Consider the following 22,530-nt stretch of genomic DNA (forward strand, 5'->3'; position numbering starts at 1 on the left):
TTCACACCTTTATAAGAGACACTAAGGAAGCAGGGAAACCTCCAACGGTATGGAATTGCTTTGGTTCTGAGTAAAGATGTCAGCGGTTGGAATTCCCTGCGGCGCTGCAAGGTGAGAGGAGCCAAATCAGCAAATACTTGCAGATGATAGTTTTGAAAGGTGACTTCTGGCATTTCTTCTTTTGTTTGGTAACTTCTGAGTTTAAGGACCACATCACGTGGTGGGGCTTTGTCTGAAGGTTTAGGCCCTATGGGCCCTGTCCATTGTTATATCCATATCAGTTGTAGGTCCCAAAAGGGATGAGAAGGGACCCTTGAGAAACTCAGGAATGGTGTTTGGCAAAACAGATTCTGGAATCTCTCTGACACTGAGGTTCTGGCGACGTTCTCTGTTTTCCAGATCTTCCAATTTGTCCTGTAGTTGTGTAATTAATAAGTCATGGGCCTGTGTTGTGGTTTGCAATGTGGATATCTCAGTTTGGTTATATTCGACATCTTCCTCCAATGCTTCTACCCGATTGCCTACTTCTGTGATATCTCTTTTCAGGCCTGCCATTTCCTCTTTGATGCACTCCCTTACTTTGACTATAATATTGTCAAGGTCACTCTTAGATGGTATGGTGGCTAGGAAGGTTTTAGAAATTTGAACTGACATGTCTGCCACACTATCTTCACTGTCTGATGATGACATTGTAGGCTGTTGTGGCACTGTAGCTGAAGCAGGTGGCTGTGAGTCTGGCATTTTAAAAAAGGAGCTCATGGAGGAACGCACTGCAGTAGGTTTTTTTGTGCCTTTTCCTGCTTTTGTTGTTCTTTTTGGTGACATTGCTATGTCACTGTATATGGTATCTATTAATTTATAAAGTTTTCCAAGGGACTCACAGGGGGTCTATGGCTCAGAGTGCAAGATTTCTTTAATAATTGGTACTGGTAAGGTTATAAAAATCTCCCCTGTGATGTGGGCTGTGATAGAGACAGATTAACCAGGTTACATCTGCATACCTACAAATATATAGGAGGCATCAGTAGGATTCACCTTCTATCAGCATAAGGATATGGCGCTATTATGGAGGTGCTGTGGGTTAATGCGCAGGAGGTCTCTATTCTTATCCCATCTTGTTTAGTACAAAACGGATTGACCCCTCAGGATCCACATAGATGTATGGTTTATTCCTTTTTAAAGTGCAGCACCATGGACTCAGTCTGTCTCCAGTCGGTTACCAGTATTGCAATACATGTGGTTAATACTGTCTCCTGTCTGTTTTAGTTCTGTCACTGAGCGCTCACATGCAGGCAAAAAAGATGGCGACCGCAAGTTAGGCCTCGGTATGGAGCGTGATTAAGATCTTGGCAACTACATTACCTAACTTCTCAGTCTTGTCCGGAGCTAGTGCCGCATTGGTTCAGAAGTGGCTGTGTGACTGTGGCTTGCAATTCGCCCTCTCCTTCACAGGATCATAGGCATCGGCTCCCGGAGCTCACATTAATGTGCGGCCATTTCACACGACGGCCGGCTCCACCCCCCCCCCCCCGGATAAAAATACAGTATGTAGGGTTTTCTTTTCAAGATATGGGGTCAATCACAATCTTTTGGATTTGCTTCCAAACTTTATTTTTGCTTTCTGGCCGAATTGGGAGCCAAGTTTCTTGAGTGACCACAATGCTATTTTGTTTTGTGTTAAAATCCCTCTGCCATGAACATGTTTTCAGCTGAAGGATATTTGTGTGTTAAGTGATCATCAGACTGTTCCCTAGATTAATCTGACCAGGGTGATTGAAAGTCCCTGCTCTTAAAGGGATATGAAACCCAAAATTTTTATTTTGTGATTCTGATAGAGAATGTTATTTTAAACAACTTTACAATTTACTTCTATTATCTAATTTGTTTCATTCTTTAGATATCCCTTGTTTAAGAAATAACAATGCACATAGGTGAGCCAATCACACGAGGCATCTATGTGCAGCCACCAATCAGCAGTCACTGCGCCATTCTAGATATGTATTTTAATAGAAGATATCAAGAGAATGAAGAAAATTAGATAATTAAAGTAAATTGGAAAGTTGTTTAAAATTGCATGTTCTTTGTAAATCATGAAAGAAAAAATGTGAGTTTTATGTCCCTTTAAGTGATTGTTTGCAGGACAGCTGGGGTCATAGTTGAAGTGAAATGTAGCCTGCTAGCCCCAAACAGAGGTGGAAAAATGCTCTATTCATAAATGGAGTCCTAAGTGTTTTTCCGTTGTCTTTTTATTATGAACTTATTGATTATGCAATTATACTGTATTTAATGGTCCTTTAAAATAAGCGAATGTCTTTAAGACAGCTTCTGGCATAAGAGGAGAATAAAACAACACCAATTGTATGCTATTGTATGTGTGCCCAGTAGATTAATATTCCTTTAAACTGTGAAACTTACTCAATTCAAATGATGGCCTTTACTATAGATTGGAAAGACTTATAAGAAGAAAAAAAAGCAAAATATATCTCAAACTTACGAATAGCCAGGAACTGTCTTGTAAAACAGTCCAGAAAGGGAATTCAAGAATGCATACATAAAATAAAATATAAAAAGGTAAAAAATTATTTTAAAAAATCTGCTCTGGAAGTATTTATTGATAGCTTAGAATACTATTGTTGACTTTATTCTGTTCAATAAATAATGTTCTTGAAAGCAGTTGAAAATGGAGCTATCAGAGAGATTTCATGCTGATTAAAATGGCTTTAAAGCTAAAAATACTCCAAAATGCTAAAGCAATTCCTATGACAATTCAAATGGGTATGAATTGTATTTACTACCATGCATATTATTTTGCATATGTAGAATTTGCATTGTTGCTGTTAAAATCAGAGACATTGTCATAAATATTGTCAATTATGTTTATTATTAGGGCTCATTTTAGTTTAAGGTTTACTGATTGGATGACAGACGGCAAATCAATGCATTGATATCTTTTTCCAGAAAGCAAGGATTGAGCTAGATCTAAACATCTCAATGACATTTTGAATATGCAACATTCCAATGTCTCAATTTTCAATGCTGTTATGTTGTATAATTGTGGTATTACAGTAATAAATAAAGTTTAGTGAGGTTGTTTCTAATGTGAATAACAGGCGCACATAGCTGGAACTATGATTATTGTTAATAATCAAAATAACCAGGGGTTAAGCCCATGGATATGGTCAATTTTTCCATTCCAAAACCCCACCATAGCCTTTCTCAATATAATATATGCCCCAACCCACTAGGGTAACATACAGTATATATATAATTATTATTTTATATATATTTTTTAATGTTCAGTAATGGTTAGAACATGTTTGTTTGTTTTTGCCCTGCAGTTAGTGATACCTGTTTTGCATAAATGACTGATGTTCATTCTTTTAAAAATGTGTTAATGGGCTTCTAAATATTTCAAACAACAATATTGGGCATGCACCATATTAATTCTGGAAATGAGCATCTTAGAAGCAGAAATATTTGTACAAGAATATGTCTAAACCATGTTAATTACTATGGATGCTGTTTGAGTCTAATAATTATAAATGAACATTTTGCTGTGCAGCTTCAGGCTTATGCTGTAGCTCCGGGAGACACTTCCCAGATGTCCACCTTCTAATACTGTGATGACAAACTTCCTAACACATAGGGCCACAGAGCAACATTTTACAAACATTAATCTATACATTTATGGCTATGAAAGACATTTCTAAAAATGGGCAGGATCAAATTTTGCTAAAATTGCAAATTATCCATTGTCTGATCTCCTCACCTCCGGAGGACTGTTTTGTGTTGTTTCCTTATTTCACAATCCACTATAGGTCCCCAAATCAAACATTTTTAGGGCCTCCTTTTTCTGGCACCACAAAAACTATGGCACAAATTGTTAATTGTGTTCTTTGTGGAAAGAGCCATATTTGGCCCATGTGCTGCCAGTTCGCCATCCCTTTTCTAAATAGTTAACTTACTAGATGTATTATACTAGGGTGCATAGTACAGAACTGCTTCTAGCAGCACTGTTAAGAGAGTTTTAGTCTTTCTTAAAATCTTAAGACTAGTCAAATGCAATAAAACCTAGTTAAAAACAACTTTCTTAGTGAACACATTTCTCTATCAAAAACTACACTTAAAAAGCTCCTGTGGTGAAGGTGAATTCATAAACAAACAGATAAAAATATAAACTGATAGACATTCTTGAACCATGTATATAATAGGTACATAAATATTATTACCAGTGGCCTGAGGATATTATGGGTTCTTGCAGTCACCACTGGGTGCAATTATGAAGTATTAAATTCAATGCCAGTATCCTCCAAACTTAGCTTGCAATAGTTTTTTTTTACTCTATCATGGCATAGTTAAAGGGACATACAACTAATAACATCATTAAAGGGACACTGGACCTATTTTTTTTTAAAGATTCAATTAGAGCATACAATTTTAAGCAACTTTCTAATTTACCCCTTTTATAAAATTTTCTTCGTTCTCTTGCTATCTTTATTTAAAAAGCAGGAATTTAAAGCTTAGGAGTCGTCCCATTTTTGGTTCAGAACCTGGGTTGTGCTTGCTTATTGGTTTGCTAAATGTAGCTAACAATAAGCAAGCGCTATCCAGGGTGCTAACTAAGCCTAAAATGGGCTGGCTCCTAAGCTTTAAGTTCCTGCTTTTTAAATAAAGATAGCAAGAGAACAAAGAAAAATTAGGAGAACATTAGGAGAACATTAGAAAGTTGCTTAAAATTGCATGCTCTATCTAATCAAGAAAGAAAGAAAAAATATTTAGTTTTCCTTTAACCATAGAGGCCTTGCTAATGCAAAAATATTAGCGCTATAGTGCATTAACATCATTAATCTTGCATCTATTTTTTAGCTCATTTTACAAGTTCAAAGTTATTTTTTTAAAGCTCAAGTGATAGCCTAGAACATGCTTACACCTGTATTTCTGACAGCTGTACTAAATCCAACAAAATAGACTTCTAAGGGGGCACGCAGTGAAGTTCATTTAAATATACTCTAACGCTAAACCAATAGTTTGCTGAGCTGTAGTGGAGCTCTTCATGTAGTTCAGTGCTATAATATTAATAATTTATTTCAGTTCTTACAAAGTGCTACATTTTACAATGATATTTTGGATTGAGCTCAAACACATCACTTAATACAACACTTGTAATACAGGTGCAATGAGTGCCCTAAAAGCTCTCCCTTTGCTATCTATTAACAGTATAGGATGCAATAAAATGTTTCTGCTGTGTTAAGATGCTTTGATTAAAATATTTAACCATCAACTTGCAAGCCCAGATTGTGTATTATTTTTGTGTGAGGTTTCACAAAGGATAATGCACTATATGCTATCAATTGTACTTGTAATCTAGCTCAAAATGCTAAATTATAAATAGTTAAAAAATTTGCAGTGCACTTTTTTATTTTGCCAGTTTTTCCTCTAATTTAACTATTACAATTATAATGTTTCAATTCTCCTTGAGAGGCTGGAGTGCATTCCTGCAATACAGAACCCTGACACTCCCACATGCTACACTACACAGGGATTGGAGTTCCCACGGGAATAGGGCCCTCAATTCCTCCTATATTTGTTTGATACATTTTGTCCTGTCTCTAAAAATATTGTATGTTCATTGTATTTTATCTTTTGTACGCATGGAAAGCGCTAAGGAATTTTTTTTGGCGCATCATAAAAAGTATAATAATGATGATAATGTGCAAGATCTGATTTAAATCTGTCCCTAATTGGGTACAGCAAGTGTAGTACTACCCATTACCCAGCTTTGCCTAACCTAAATTGTTTAATATACTGTATAACCTATAAGATTGTGTGTTTCTTAGTCCCTGCAGACTTTTTAAATCTTGTACAACAGGCAGAGAGTGTTAGTTCAAGTATGCTGTATAGATAACATTGTGTTCACTGCCATTGATAATAATAAATATTATACAAGAACCAGCACTAATTGGCTAAAGTGTAAGCTTGTAAAAAGCTAAAAAAAAAAAAGCACCTAGATAAGGGGCTCACTGCTGGGACTTAGATAGAGGTAATCATAGACTTGAAACAAGTATTATAATATAACAGTGTTGGTTATACAAAACTGGGAAATAAATAATAATACAATAATTATCTATCCTTTTAAACAACACATTTTAGACTGTCCCTTTAATGTCTGATACATTCCTTGCATGAAGACGCAAGTTGAATTGTTTTTATTAGCAAAAAAGAATGCACTGTCAAACTATGACTAACAAATTAATTGAATCCTTAATTTGAATTTTAATATGAATATATTTACTTATTTCAAGAGTTTCTTTCAGCAATTGTGACCTTTTAAGAGAGCCACATACTGTGTCTTTAAACCACAGCTGAGATTGACATCAGTAATTATTTAGTGTCCACATCAATAGGCTAGTCTAAAGACGAGCTGCACTATAATTAATTTGTTAATAAATACAGCTTTATGCTTCTCAAATATGTAAATATATATATATATATATATATACAGTATTAATATTTGCAATGTGTATATATATATATATATATATATATATATATATATATATATATGTATTTAAACAACACACACACAATAGGTACCCATGTCTATTATGTTGATTAGAGTAAATGAGAAATATATATATATATATATATATATATATATATATAATATATATATATACGTTGATTGGAGTAGCCGTGTTAGTCCAGAGATTTAGATATCAAAATAACAAGAGTATTGCATTGAACAATGATTCTTTTTTATTGGACTAACTATACATTTATAAGATGACAAGCTTTCGGAAGAATGTCTTCCTTTTTCAAGTCTGAAGCAATACTGACCAATTTGATGGAATTTACAGATTATATCTTAAAACACAGGCTAAAAAGACAGAAAGTGTTACAGAGGTCTGAATGCAGGAGGGGGTGTCTAAAAATCATGAGGGTGGTTTAGGAGACAGACAGTGTCCAGTGAAGGATAACAGACAGGGGAAATATATGGTTATACACAAAGCATATACTGACATAAAGTTATATATCAACATAGAATCAATATTAATAAAAATGTGAAATAAGTTATACAGGGGAATATAAGATAGTCAAAAATGGAGAAAAAAAAAAGTGGAATAATTATAATGACAAAAGTGTGGACATAGGCTTACCTGCTTACCTATGCATGGAGAGAGTGGACTATACAATGTAATTGACTACAGTATATGAAAGTACATTACAAAAAGTTTTGATAATGGGTTAAGAAAACAGAGTCCACATTAATTCCAGAATTTAGCAAGCTGAAGTGCATTATCATTTTCATTTCAAAGGTTTTTCTTTCCATGGTGTTTTTGAAGTTGCCTATGAGAATCTTGGTTTTGGATGGAGTGGTCAGGTTGGGTGAACTGAAATGGCGACAAACACATAAAGATGGTATTGATGCCTGCTTAAACTTTCTTTCCTCAGACAGCTCTAACCAGACATATAGTGTCTCTACAGTCAGTAAACTTACAGAGTTTATACTTAAACACAATTATTTCATCTGCAATAACTCGATCTATTTACAAACCATGGGAACAGCCATGGGCACCAAAATGGCACCAGAGTATGCAAACTTCTTCATGGTTGACTTAGAGCAGAGATTCCTAGCTACTCACCCTTACAAACCCTTCAAATACTTTCGCTACATAGATGATATTTTCATCATATGGACAGAAGGAGAAAAAACCTAGAACATTTTCATAAATCATTTATTCTATTTCATGCATCAATCAAGTTTAAAATTGACTTTTTTATAGACTGTGTCAGTGTCCTGGATACAACAATATCCATCACAAATGGCAAATTGCACTCATTCATATACAGGAAAACAACAGATAGATGCAGCTACCTCCACAGCTCTAGATCCCACCCCAATCACATTAAATAATCCATAATCTACAGTCAGGCCACCAGATATCACAGAATTTGCTCAGACACCAAGGATTGTGACAAACACCTCATCACACTGTCCCAATCATTCAGAGAAAAAGGTTACAAAACAAGGGTTATAAACAAACAAATTAACTCTGCCCTCAATACCCCACGTGAACACTTGCTACAATACAGAGAGAAGAAAACATATTGAATATCCTACTAGTAGTCAAATATAACCCTGCTGTAGAAGGAATATGAAAAATCATAAAAGACTTACAGTCACTACTCTTAGAGGATCCCACACTCAAAAAAATCTTTCCAAAACCCCCTATCCTGGCACTCAGACAACCACCCAACCTAAAACAGAAATTGGTCCACAGAAAGCTACCCCTTGATAAAAAAAAACACTCAGAATGGAACCAAACGCTGCAACAAACATTTGTGAAAGCCTGCACAGCTAATCACAAGAGTAAATCCTATAACATTTAAGGGGCATATTCATGTATATCTGCAAATGTGGTATACATTATACATTGCACTGCATGTGAAGTGGGATGTTATATTGGAGAACTTACACAGACACTCAATCAAAAACCAATGTGAAACAAAATACTGTACCCCTGTTGGTCACCATTTCACCCAACCTGATCACTCCATTCAAAACCTCAAAATCAAGATTCTCAGAGGCAACTTCAAAAACACCATGGAAAGAAAAAACTATGAAATGATAATGCACTTCAACTTGCTAAATTCTGGACTAAATGATCACTTACATTGTATATTCCACCCTCTCCATGCATAGGTACGCAGGTAAGCCTATTTCCACACTTTTGTCATTATTATTATTCCCCTTTGTTTTCTTTCTCCTTTTTTGACTATCTTATATTCCCTTGTATACCTTATTTCACACCTTTATACATATTGATATATGTTGATATATATTTAGCTTTATGTAGGTTCATGCTTTGTGTATAACCATATATTTCCCCTGTCTGTTATCCTTCACTGGAAACTGTCTGTCTCCTAAACCCACCCTTATGATTTTTATGACACCCCCTCCTCCCCTTGCCTTCAGACACTTTGGCCCCTATTTAAGAAAGTCTGGCGGACCTGATCCGACAGGGCGGATCAGGTCCGCCAGACCTCGCTGAATATGGCGAGCAATACGCTCGCTGTATTCAGCTTTGCACCAGCAGCTCACAAGAGCTGCTGGTGCAATGCCGCCCCCTGCAGACTCGCGGCCAATGGGCCGCCAGCAGGGGGGTGTCAATCAACCCAATCGTACTCGATTGGGTTGATTTCCGGCGATGTCTGTCCGCCTGCTCAGAGCAGGCGGACAGTTTATGGAGCAGCGGGCTAGCCAGAAACACAGGGCATCAAGCTCCATTCGCCAGAAACACGGGGCATCAATCTCCATTTGGAGCTTGATAGATAGGCCCCTTTGTCTTTTTAGCCTGTGTTTTAAGATATAATCTGTAAATTCCATCAAATTGGTAAGTATTGCTTCAGACTTGAAAAAGGAAGATATTCTTCTGAAAGCTTGTCATCTTATAAATGTATACTTAGTCCAATAAAAAAAGTATCATTGCTCAATGCAATACTCTTGTTATTTTGATATATATATATATATATATATATATATATATATATATATATATATATATATATATATATATATAATGTGTCTGTGTGTGTATATCTTTGTCAGCAAACGTTTTTGATCCATGGATGTTTTTAATCAATAAGCATTTGCATATTCACATTATGGGTATTCAAGGCACTTCTGTGCAGTGTGTGGGTGCTTAAAGGAAGCATATTGGTTAAATTCATCATTGTCAACAGAAAACAGGGCAGAAGTCCAATTAGTACAAGTGATCAAGCTCTGCAGTTTGGAGGATAGGCTTGCATGAGATGTGAGCATAGATTTTTTTTTCATTTTGGTTTAATTTTGATTTTCAAATAAAGCAAATGCTTTAGTATATCCTAAATAGCTTTGATACATATCAGATAAGCAAAATAATTATTCAGCAGTACAGGCTGTTTACAATTTTTTTATAAAAATGTGTTATAGAAATGTGATCTTTGGCATAATTATGCTTTATATATGGGAAGCTGGTATTGATTTATCTCAGGTTTCATATTAATAGATAGTGAGAGGCATTCAGTAATAACATTTTTTGCTGCTGAGATGAACAATAAGAGACACTATCTTTATATCTAATAAGACAACATGCACTAAAGCTACTTTTGACCTTGGTAGGGCTGGCAAAAATAATGAGGACATGCAAACATGGGCTTCTGCAGAATTTTCTATGGAGGGGTTGCAAAAGTATTAAAATATTGAAAACGTAATATAATTGGTAATATGCTGCAGGAGAGAGCTGATTGGTGTTTATACAAGCTGAACTTTATTTTAAAAATGATGGCTCATTGGCATAAAAGGAGAAGCTGAACAGGGCAGAAGAGGGTGAGACTGTCCCAAGATACCAGGTAGGTACAGCAGACACAGCTGGTTTGAAGAATGTTGTCACTGGTATAGTAGGCACAGGATACTTAGTAGGCACAGGATACCCAGCTGGTACTGTTGGTGAGACTGTCACAGAATACTAGGTAGGTACAGAAGGCACAGTTGGTTTGAGGAAAACTGTCACTGGTATAGAAGACACAGGATACTCCGCAGACACAGGATACCCAGGAGGTACTGTTGGTGAAGCTGTCATGGGATGCCAGGTAGGTACAGCTTCAGAAACAAGGTGAGTATATACAGGGGCAAGGTAAGTATGTTTGGTCTCTAGAACAAGGTGAGCATACACAGGTATCTGGTAAGTATGTTTGGTCTCTAGAACAAGGTAAGCATACTCAGGTAACAGGTAAGTATGTTTGGTCTCTAGAACAAGGTGAGCATACACAGGTATCTGGTAAGTATGTTTGGTCTCTAGAACAAGGTAAGCATACTCAGGTAACAGGTAAGTATGTTTGGTCTCTGGAACAAGGTGAGCATACACAGGTGCAAGGTAATTATGCTTGGTCTTTAGAACAAGGTGAGCAAAAGCAGGTAACAGGTTAGTATGCTTTGTCTCTGGAACAAGGTGAGCATACACAGGTAACAGGTAAGCATGCATGGCTTTCAGAAACCAGGTGAGCATATGCAAGGTGCAAGGTAAGTATGCTACACTCTAAGAACAAAGTAGGTAAGGCATTAACTTAAACCAGAGTGGAGGGTTGAGTGACCTTTTACAGTAAATCCCACTCAAATAGCCTCCAGGTGGGAGTTCTGGTAATTTGGACATGGCTCTTTTCAATTTAGGCAATGTGCACCAAGAAAGCTGCAGCAGCATCTGTAGGAGTTAAGTCTCAGTGTCCCTCCACAAGGGATGCCAAGACTGAAGAAATCCTTCTCTGCGTTGTCCGAGACCAGGAGCTGGGTAAGTCTTGACAAGTAAAAAACGTATCTTAAAAAAGGTTGCTCTGAAATCTACATTTGGTAGGGCAATGTTTAAATGATATTTTTTTCTTTATATAATGCATATTAATTTAAGTATTGTATAGCTTTTAAATTTCCTTTTTTTGCATGTTCTTTTTATTATTGAAAAAAGGATGTTTAATTAATACATAATTTAATATGCATTATACATAAAAATTCATATAATTTAAACATTGTATATAAATGTATTAAGGATTATTTTGTATGTATTAGTCAGGTATATTGAAGACATGACCTAGATGTAGGTATTTTGTGGGAGTTAGCTAGGCGTTCCATGGGAGTAACCTGCATTTTACTTGGGATACATCTCCAGTAGTGATATATATTCCAAGGGCAGCCATGCAGGTTAGGTATGAGGTTCCATCCATGTTTGTCTTGCCACCTTTAGCAAGACTTTACAGTGTGAGGCAGGTAGTGTAGGTTTAGTGACAGGCTACACAGGCATTATTTGAAGTGTTCCTACACAGAAACTGTTCTTGGTTTCAGTTGAGTGCACTGTGTAGGAACACTTCAAATACAGCCCTCCCCGCCAACAAGTGGCGATGTTGGCAGAGTTTTGCAGAAACTATGATCCCTATTATATCCTATGGGAGACACATCAACACTAGTTGGTACTTTGCCAGCCAGCCCCCCTTTTTAAGAATATATCGAAAAATGGACTGTGAGGCCAGCGAGGCCAGAAACCCAGAGAGGCTAGAAAGCCAATTTCTCATCGGTCTGTCTATGCTTTGAATATTGGAGCCCAAGGCACTAAGGAATCTGCTGCACCCCCAACCCCTACATTCACCCATATTTCCTTATATTTGGCCCATATATCTTTCTCATAAATGTAATGAGCAGTTGGTTATTAATAAATATCTGCCAGATAAAATCCTACTGCCCTATGATGATTCCACTATAGTTTAAAATCGTGTTTTAAGCTAGACATGTGCATGGAAAAATCTAAATCATTTTGGATGAAAAAACAATTTTGATATCCACTAATAGATATAAAACTAAAATCAGCTAATAAGATTATTAGCAGTTAAAAAAATATAATGGGCTAGATTACAAATGGAATGCAAAAACATTAACACTGTTGAGTGCTAACTGGACTCAAGTTAAATCAATAGCATACTATTCCTGCGCTGGTATGACAAGTTAAAAGGAAAATGTTAGCGAGCGAGCAAAACACTCAGACGTTCTAATATCTGGAGGTCGGACAGCACAGCTGCGCCAACACTCTTTTCCAATAGACTTCTATGGTACATGCTAAAAAAGCCTCTTATGGCATTCGTTCTCACAAAAACCCAAAGGTGTACTAGGACAACAGTGCTAAAGCTGATGGTTTGTTAAAAATACTTGAAATAGTCTTTCTATTTAAAAAAAAAAAAAAACTATTACATTTGTTTAAAATGGATATTTTACATATCAACGTGTTTGACTATAAAGGGCTCAAAAATGTGTATATATGTGTGTGTGTGTGTATATATATATATATATATATATATATATATACAGAGAGAAGTGCACTCACAGGAACGAACAACTGGCTCAATAACATTGTTAGCCTGTTCTATGGCGATTTACCACCTGGGTGCAGCTTTTTAGCCCAGTAATGCTTTTCACAGAGTAGAACTTTCCTGTAGTATATCAGTCTGATCCCGCCTATTACGGTCAGTCCAGCGCCGAAATACCAGGCAATTCCTCTCTGAACAAGGAACACAGCAACCCCAGACGATCGTTTCAGCCTTCATTGGGCCTCGTCAGTGAGGTGTAGCTATATTCCTCTAAGCACACTGAGCAAGGAGTCCACGTCTGGTTGCCCCTTTTTCCCATAGGGAGACTAAATACATACAGAGAGAAGTGCACTCACAGGAACGAACAACTGGCTCAATAACATTGTTAGCCTGTTCTATGGCGATTTACCACCTGGGTGCAGCTTTTTAGCCCAGTAATGCTTTTCACAGAGTAGAACTTTCCTGTAGTATATCAGTCTACATATATTAGTACTGTGCAAAAGTCTTAAGCCACCATTAGATTTGTTGTTTTGGCAATGATATAATGAGCATATATAATTATTTCTAAGCCTGTTAATTAGAATACAACCAGAAATTACAGGATATTTGTATGCAGTGTTAAAAAAAAACTGAAATAAATCAGAAAGAAACTTTTTCTATAGGCTAAAGTAGCAAGTATTTAGTGTGACCTCTCTTTACACTTGAACAAAATCAGGAACCTGGCTCTTGTAAACCTAAATGGAATGGAACCCTTATTAATGCCATTGCTAAAACCTGTCCTTCAAAAATGTGTCCTTCTATTTCATGTCAAAATGACTGCTGTGAAAAAGGTCTATTACAGACTTTGACAGACATAAAATCATACTTTTTCATCAGCAATAAGGTCACTCTTAAAGGGAAATTAGCAAACAAACTGGATACTCAAGATGTGGTATTCAAGCTGTTTCTCAGAGTTTCTTCTTTGATAGACCGGAAGAAGTCCAGCTAGGACCTGGCTCAGCATCTGGAAGCTTCATTGGGATGCCAAGTTGACTCTTCTACAGTCCGAAGACTGCTAATGCAGTGAAATCATATTTTGGAGAGAAAAAGAGCTGATAAAATACTGTCAGTCATGGACTAACCCCCACAGAGTCCAGATCTGAATAATATAGAGGTAGTATGGGATCACCTGGAGAGAGAGAGAAATAAAAGACAACCTAAATCTAAAGTAGAACTCTGTGAAGTGCTGAAAGAAGCCAGGTATAATATACCAGAAGATTACTTCAGAAAATTTCAGGACAGTCTCCCCAAAAGAGTTCAAGATGTGCTTAGTGCCAATAAAAGTAACAATAACTACTAACTTTTGCAAGAAGAACCCATTTTGTTCTAAAAATTGTGTATTTTTTTATATTTTGTGTATTTCCTGTATTTTTACTGAAAAATAAATATGGATGATCATTAAAACTCTGCTAAAACAACAAATCTAATGGTAGCCTAAGACTTTTGCACAGTACTGTGTGTGTGTGTGTATACATATATATATATATATATATATATATATAAATAAACAAATTTATAACAAAATTGGTAACACAAATTGCTAATCAGCCAATCATATGGCAGCAACTCAATGCATTTAGGCATTTAGATGTGGTGAAGACAACTCACTGAAGTTCAAACCGAGCATCAGAATGGAGAAGAAAGGCGATTTAAGTGACTTTGAATGTAACATGGTTGTTGGTGCCAGACGGGCTGGTCTGAGTATTTAAAAAAAACTAATGATCTACTTGGATTTTCATGTACAACCATTACTAGGGTTTACAGAGAATGGTCCAAAAAGAGAAAATATCCAGTGAGCAGCAGTTGCATGGATGAAAATGCCTTGTTGATGTCAGAGGAGAATGGGCAGACTAGTTCAAGGTGAAAGAAAGGCAACAGTAACTCAAATAGCCACTCATTACAACCAAGGTATGCAGAATATTATCTGTGAAAGCACAACACATTGAACATTGAAGCAGATGGGCTACAGCAGCAGAAGATCACACCGGGTGTCACTCCTGTCAGCAAAGAACAGGAAACTGAGGCAACAATTCGAAAAGGGTCACGAAAATTGGACAATTGAAGATTGGAAAAATGTTGCCTGGTCTGATGAGTCCCTATTTCAGCTGCGACATTCAGATGGTAGGGTCAGAATTTGGCGTAAACAACATGAAAGCATGGATCCATCCTGCCTAAAATATAATGAATATGTGGCCTCTTAAGGGTCCTGAGGACTGGGTTTGGGAAACGCTGTACTAGCAGACTGTTCTATTTATACATAAATACATATTTCTATACACAGTATAACTTCAACATAAAACAATAATACGTTATTTTATAAGTTCATCAATTGATTAATAAATCATATATATAACTATCTAACACTGACAGATATGAAATACAAAATACAGAGTACATGCAATGGCTTCAGTGGTCCTAAATTAATCTATAATTACAACAGGAAGGGGGCAAATTCTAGTTTCTCATTCAGGCCTTTTGGGGACAATGGTTTATATATCCATGCTGTTTCTTTTCTAAGCAGCAGGTTATCTATATCATCTCCTCTACCATGAAGGGAACAGTTTTCTATACCAATTACTTTCAAGGCATCCACCAAACAATTATAAAACATTTTAAAATGTAAAGCAACATTGCTGTTAATTTCTACCTCTTTAGCTTTACTAATGTAATTTCTATGTTCAGTCACCTTATCTTTCAACATTCTTTTTGTTTTACCTGTATAGTACATTGAGCAAGTACAGTATAACTAGTATATTACATTTTCTGTTTTACACTTTATAAACTGTCTTATTTAAAATGATTTAGCCCCAGTGGGCAATTGTTTTGTTTTGACAATATATTTACAGAATACACAATAACCGCATTGAAATCAACCTTGAATTTTTCGGTGTTTTTCAAGCCAGTAATTACTAACTTATCTTTCAAATTACGTGCTACAAAAGATGGTATTGTACCAACCACTGTTTTAACATTCTCATCTGCCATAACAAATTGCCATTTGTCATTAAGAATCATCCTAATTTTCTTCAAATGACTGTTAAATTCAGTTACAAATCTTACTGTATTATCTGTCCTACTTTCTTTTTACTGTATAGAAGGATGTCTCTGTCCATCTTTTGTGTTCTATTTATTGCATAGTTAAAAATCCTTTTTGAGAAACCTCTAGCTTTAAATCTATTGAAAATATCAGTAGCATGGCTTTGAAATTTAATTTTACTTGAGCAGTTTCTGTGCAAACGCAGGAACTGTCCAACCGGAATGCCTCAAATAAGGGATTGGAGAGGATGGCTGGAGGCCGCTAGTAAGGTATCTGTAGCTGTATCCTTGCGAAAAATTTATGTAGCTAGTTTTGTCCCTTCTTTTCTAATTTTTACATTGAAAAAAGATAGTTCTGTTTCACTAAAATCATATGTCAAAAAATATTCAAATCATTATAATTTAATAAAGGGACAAATTATTTTATTAATTTAGGGGTACCTTTCCAAAGGACAAATATGTTGTCCATATAATGATGCCATAATGGAACTGAAGTCATAATCCACTGGTTAAATTCTTCAAAAACTACCAATAATTCCCATAGACCAAGATGTAGACAAGCGCAAGAGGGTGCAAATATTGTGCACATTGCGGTCCCTCTTATTTGTCAATAGAATTTATCGTTGAATTTAAAGACATTATTTTTCAAAATGAACTGTAATACTTCTATTACAAAATCTGTATATTTTGTAAACGGGACACCCCTAGTATCTAAGAAGTGTCTTGCAGCTCATACTCCCAATTGATGTGGAATAGAAGAGTGTAACGTTTCAATGTCTAAAAAGACCAATAAAGTATCAGTATCAGCCTCAACTCCGACCAATTGACGCAACAAATCACTTGTGTCCAGTACAATTGTGCGTAAAGAGGATACAAAATATTTTAAGAAATTATCTACATAATTACCTATATGCTCGTTAATACTTCCTATCCCTGAAATGATGGGACGTCCTGGAGGGTAACTTAAGTTTTTGTGTAATTTTGGAATACAATAGATTTGAAGACTGGGACTTTTGGGAACTGTAGATATAGATAATCAAATTCTTTGCCATTTATGATGTCATCTTTTCTAGCCATATTTAATATGTGTAGTAATTCACCCTGAATTTTGGAAATACTTGATATTGTTCTTTATTATGTAACTGTCTCATTACTTCCATTACGTATTTGACTTAATTCATTATTACTAGATTACCTCCTTAATTATGATGCCTGGGGTATTTATAATTTCATTAAGCACTATTCTCTCTCTTCTTTACAAGTTGTCATTTACTATTTTATCGATCTTAATTTTATCATCTTCCTTCTCTACTTACTTGACAAACAGATTGACTGCATATATATAAATATATATGTGATTATATAATGTATATATATATATATATATATATATGTATATACATATATATATATATACATAAACATATATATATATATATATATATACATACACATATATATATATATATATATATACACTCACAGGCCACTTAGGTACACCTGTTCAATTGCTTGGTAACACAATTTGCTAATCAGCCAATCACATGGCAGCAACTCAATGCATTTAGGCATACAGCCATGGTGAAGACGACTAGTTTAAACTGAGCATCAGAATGGGTAAGAAAGGGGATGTATGTGACTTTGAACGTGGCATGGTTTTGGTGCCAGACAGGCTGGTCTGAGCATTTAAAGAACTGCTAATCTACTAGGATTTTAATGCACAACCATCTCTAGGGTTTACAGAGAATGCTCTGAAAAAGAGAAAATATCCAGTGAACGACAATGACTTGTTGATGCCAAAGGTCAGATGAGAATAGGCAAACTGGTTCAGAAGATGGAAAGGCGACAGTAACTCAAATAACCACTTGTTACAACCAAGGTATGCAGAATACCATTTCTGAGCACACAATACATTGAACCTTGAAGCAGATGGGCTACAGCAGCAGAAGACCAAACTGGGTGTCATTCCTGTCAGCTAAGTAAAGGAAACTGAGGCTACAATTCACACAAGCTCACCAAAATTGGACAATAGAAGATGGGAAAAGCATTGCCTGGTCTGATGAGTCTCGATTTCAGCTGTGATATTCAGTTGGTAGGGTCAGAATTTTGCATAAACAACATGAAAGCATGGATCCATCCTGCCTTGTATCAATGTGTCAGGCTGGTGGTGGGGGTGTAATGCTGTGGGCAATATTTTCTTGGCACACTTTGGGCCCCTTAGTACCAATTGAGCATTGTTTAAATGCCATGACATACCTGAGTATTGTTGCTGACCATGCCCATCCCTTTATTATTATAGTGTACCCACCCATCTCTTGATGGCTACTTCCAGCAGGGTAATGCACCATGTCACAAAACTCAAATCAACTCAAACTGGTTTCTTGAATATGACAATGAGTTCACTGTTCTCCAATGGCCTCCACAATCACCATATCTTAAGCAATAGAGCACCTTTGGGATGTGGTGGAACTGGAGATTTGTATCATGGATGTGCAACCGACAAATCTGCAGCAACTGCGTGATACTATCATGTCAGTATGGACTAAAATATCTGAGAAATGTTTCCAACACCTTGTTGAATCTATGCCAGGAAGGATTAATCCAGTTCTGAAGGGTAATACTATAACTCTGTCTATGTATCTTTATACACAGACGCACACGCATGCACGCATATTATAGTAGATTTTTTTCTCATCTATACTATAATCCTGTTTGTAACGTATCCGTCTTGTCGCCAGTTGCGCACGCATCCTCAAAGAAATGTTGGCTGCGCGAGGCAGCCAAAATAATGTTTGCTGCGCACGCAGCCAAAAGAATCCACCGGGATGCAGCGTACGCAAACCTAAAGCAACTGCCCGCAAGAAATATCGGAAAAACACATAACCGCCTGCAAGAAATAAATAAAAAACACGTAACCGCCAGCACGAAGTATAAAAAAAAAAAAAACCTTCCCGCCCACACAAAGTATAACAAAAAAAACCTAACCTCCCGTACAAAGTATTAACAAACATCTAAACTGAAAACTCCCACTTTGCAAAATAATAAAGTAATTAAATCCTTATCCACAAATAACAATTAAAATATTAACCCCTTAACCGCCAAACCCCCACATCGCAATAAACCTAATTAACCTATTAACTCCTAAACCACCAACTCCCCACTTCGCAATAAACCTATTTAACCTATTAACCCCTAAACCGCCAAACCCCCCACAATGCAAATAACTCATTTAATTACTAAGCCCCATAACCTAACACTCCCAAAATTAACCCCAATACTAAGTTACAATTAAAATAATAAAACCTAACATTAAATTATAAAAAAAAATCTAAAATTACAAAAAAATAATAAACTCTAAACTTACAGAAAAAAATAAACCAAATGATTAAAAATAAAAAAAATAAACCTAATACCTATGAAAATAAAAAAGCCCCCCCAAAAATAAAAACACCCCCTAAACTAAACTACCATAAGCTCTTAAAAGGGCCTTTTATAGGGCATTTCCATAAGTTATACAGCTCTTTTACATTTAAAAATTACTAAATCCCCCCTTAACAGTAAAATTCACCACTCACCAAACCCCCCAAAATAAAGTACCCTTTGCCCCTAAAGGGACATTTTTATGGGTCAAAAACAAGCAAATGAGTGAGGAGCACCAAGCTGGGTAGGGTTAAAAAGTAATATCTTTATTTCCAGTTATAAAAGCATAAGAGTTTCAAATACCCTAGGTAAAACCTTCAATGCGGCATACAAAAAATGAAAACATAGGCTGACATGTTTCGGCTTCTAGCCGTACTCGTAGCTTTGTGTAAAACATTTCACACCCTAAAGCTTTAAAAACACTTTCTGTTTACTGATTTGACTAGAGGTAAACACCTTTCAACATAGTTTCCAATCAGAACTCCCTGTATATTTAGTGTCCCCTCCCATTGAAACACTGTGTATGGGCATTGATACAAATACGCCCCCTCTATTGGTGCTGTCAATAATAGTGTATTGCACTTCTAATTTGTCACTGTTAAACAGGGCAAGTGTAATTGAACATTCAGTCTATAGTTGTTAGAAGCTGAATAAATCTTACAGTTATTACGATATACTGTGGTGATTCTGCCAAAGCTTACTGACACTAGTTTGTGTGTCCCTAAGCTCAAAAATAAGACTCAACCATTTCCTATACAGGAGTGCCATTACCTATGCTTGCCACTCTATTACTAATGAGATTCTAATAGTAAACTATATACATTAAACACCCTGCCTGATGCTGAATTCTGTAAATTGCCTGATACCATTCACACCAGTTGGCCCTTATAGATAACTGGGGACTCCTTCGATAGGAGGAACACAGACTTAATTAATTATATACACAAGTATTTAAATACATTCTAATTTTGGATTTTAAAGATACTAATTAAATCATTGTGACTTAATAACGACCCTATCCTAAGAAATTTTAAGTTATGTCCTTGGCCCCTCCTACACCTATGGTGTTCAATTTGGACACAATGTTACCAATGGGGAGATAAAAATTAGTTCTGCTGGGACCAAATTCTGGGACCTGTATTTAGAAAACATAAATAGATAATATATAATAAAGGCAATAATTCTTTATAAAATATGTTAATTTTATCTCATATTGGCTCAGATTGGAACCACACCTACAATATTTCCCCTGCAGGCAGCATGACAGAAGGTGAAACTGAAGATTTAGTTGTCCACTTTTCTCTACGAACAGCCCAGGAAAGGGACCTGGAACCCTGGGATTGCGATAAAGTGTTCTCTACAGACAAAAGCAACTATAGCTTGAATGCACTTTTTTGAAGAGATGGAGTTTCTCCTAGTAAAAGAGGACAAACTAAAATGGGACATTAGGACCCTACAGAAGTATCACGAGCTGGGCATCATACCGAGGGGCTTGAGGCTAAACAAGTTCCCTACATTTATTACAGAAAACAAAAAGTTCATTGAAATATGGAATGGGCATTTAACAGATTGTTCCCTAAAACTAATACTACTAATAGTAGATTATAAGAAAAAGGCGCTAGTAGATATAGACCTAAAAATTAAGGCAGTTCAGAATGAACTTAAGAACCGCAGTAAGGAACCATACTTTAACAAGTTTGACAAGACACTTCAAGAGGTGTTAGCGGAAGCGAGATTCCTCCTATTAGAAGTTAAACACACAAAATATGTGCGTGCCCAATTGGATTATGATCCAAACAGGGTCTACGTATGGAGTAGGAAAGACCGCTACACACAAAGAAAAGAACAATAAATTTTTTCATCCAAACAGACAAAGAGGAAGCAATAGACACAGTAGAAACAGGGGGAGGAGAGTTAATTTCTTTGAGAGTGAAGGAGAGTCCTGTGATGAGGGGTCAGCATCAGGTGGAGAAGATCAACTGAACAACCAGGGAGCCCAGGGTGGTAATTCCATAAACCAAAAAGGGTTCAATGATCATTCCATCAGACCCCAGGAAGGTGCTAATAGGCTACCCCATGTCAGTATATTTATGAAAATCTTAGTAGTGCTATCCAAATAATATATCAGTTTATGGCAGGGAATATACTTAACAATCTTCTTTTAGACTGAACCCACAATCAATATACTTCTACTAAGACAACAAATACAATTAATATAAATACCTGAACTCTTTTATTTAGTTAATATCCATGAACATATTGAAATATATTTGCAATAAAAGGAAATTAAATAATATTATATGTGCTTGAAAACTATTTAAATATGCTATGCAAAATTCATACACGCTTATATTAAAAACCCACCTTATTTATAAATAGTCTTTATTTATTTAACACAATGGGACTAAAAACCTTTAACATCCAAGCAATACAATTCTAAACAGTGTTTATAAAACAATAGGATAATATATATGTTCTGCTATTTAACTGCAATTTATCCTACTCTGCCACATACAGTAATAATAAATGCTTATTTTAAATGCTTGCATACAATAGGCAGGCTAAGAGCTATCTGAAACAATGGCATACAGTTTAAAAGTATAATCTGCTCTTTAAATCTATTAGCTGTAAAGGCTATGCATATGACTTATCTTATAATAAAACTTTTATATACATCACCAAATAACAGCAATCCAGTTTCCAATTTTTGCAACAGATCCAATTTCACCTCAGAATTTCAAAATTGGGGATAAGGCATATGGAGTCCAATAGTAGGTGTGTGCTATAATAATAACTGCAGCAGTTATTCCTTCCTGGATCAGTCAACACAACCCCTTTTTAGTCTCTATGCTGGGGTTTAAATCATCTGATCTCACCCCTCCCCTTTTTGATTATTTATCAGTCATTGGTGAATATTGGAAACGCCCACGGCCTTGTCTTGGATTTGGAATATCTTATATTTAACAGCCAAAAGGCTTTCTGGCTGTAGTTCTCTCATGGCAACACCAGGTGGCAGCATTTTACAAACAAAACAAATTCACCTTCACATTTCTAAACAATTTTAAGCAAGTTGATTATTTTCATAAAATGGTTATTTAATCAGATCACACTCTCTGTATTAATCATATATAACCCCAATTACAGATGGTT

This window comes from Bombina bombina, chromosome 1 (assembly GCF_027579735.1).
Source record: "Bombina bombina isolate aBomBom1 chromosome 1, aBomBom1.pri, whole genome shotgun sequence".
Classification (NCBI taxonomy): Eukaryota; Metazoa; Chordata; class Amphibia; order Anura; family Bombinatoridae; genus Bombina; species Bombina bombina.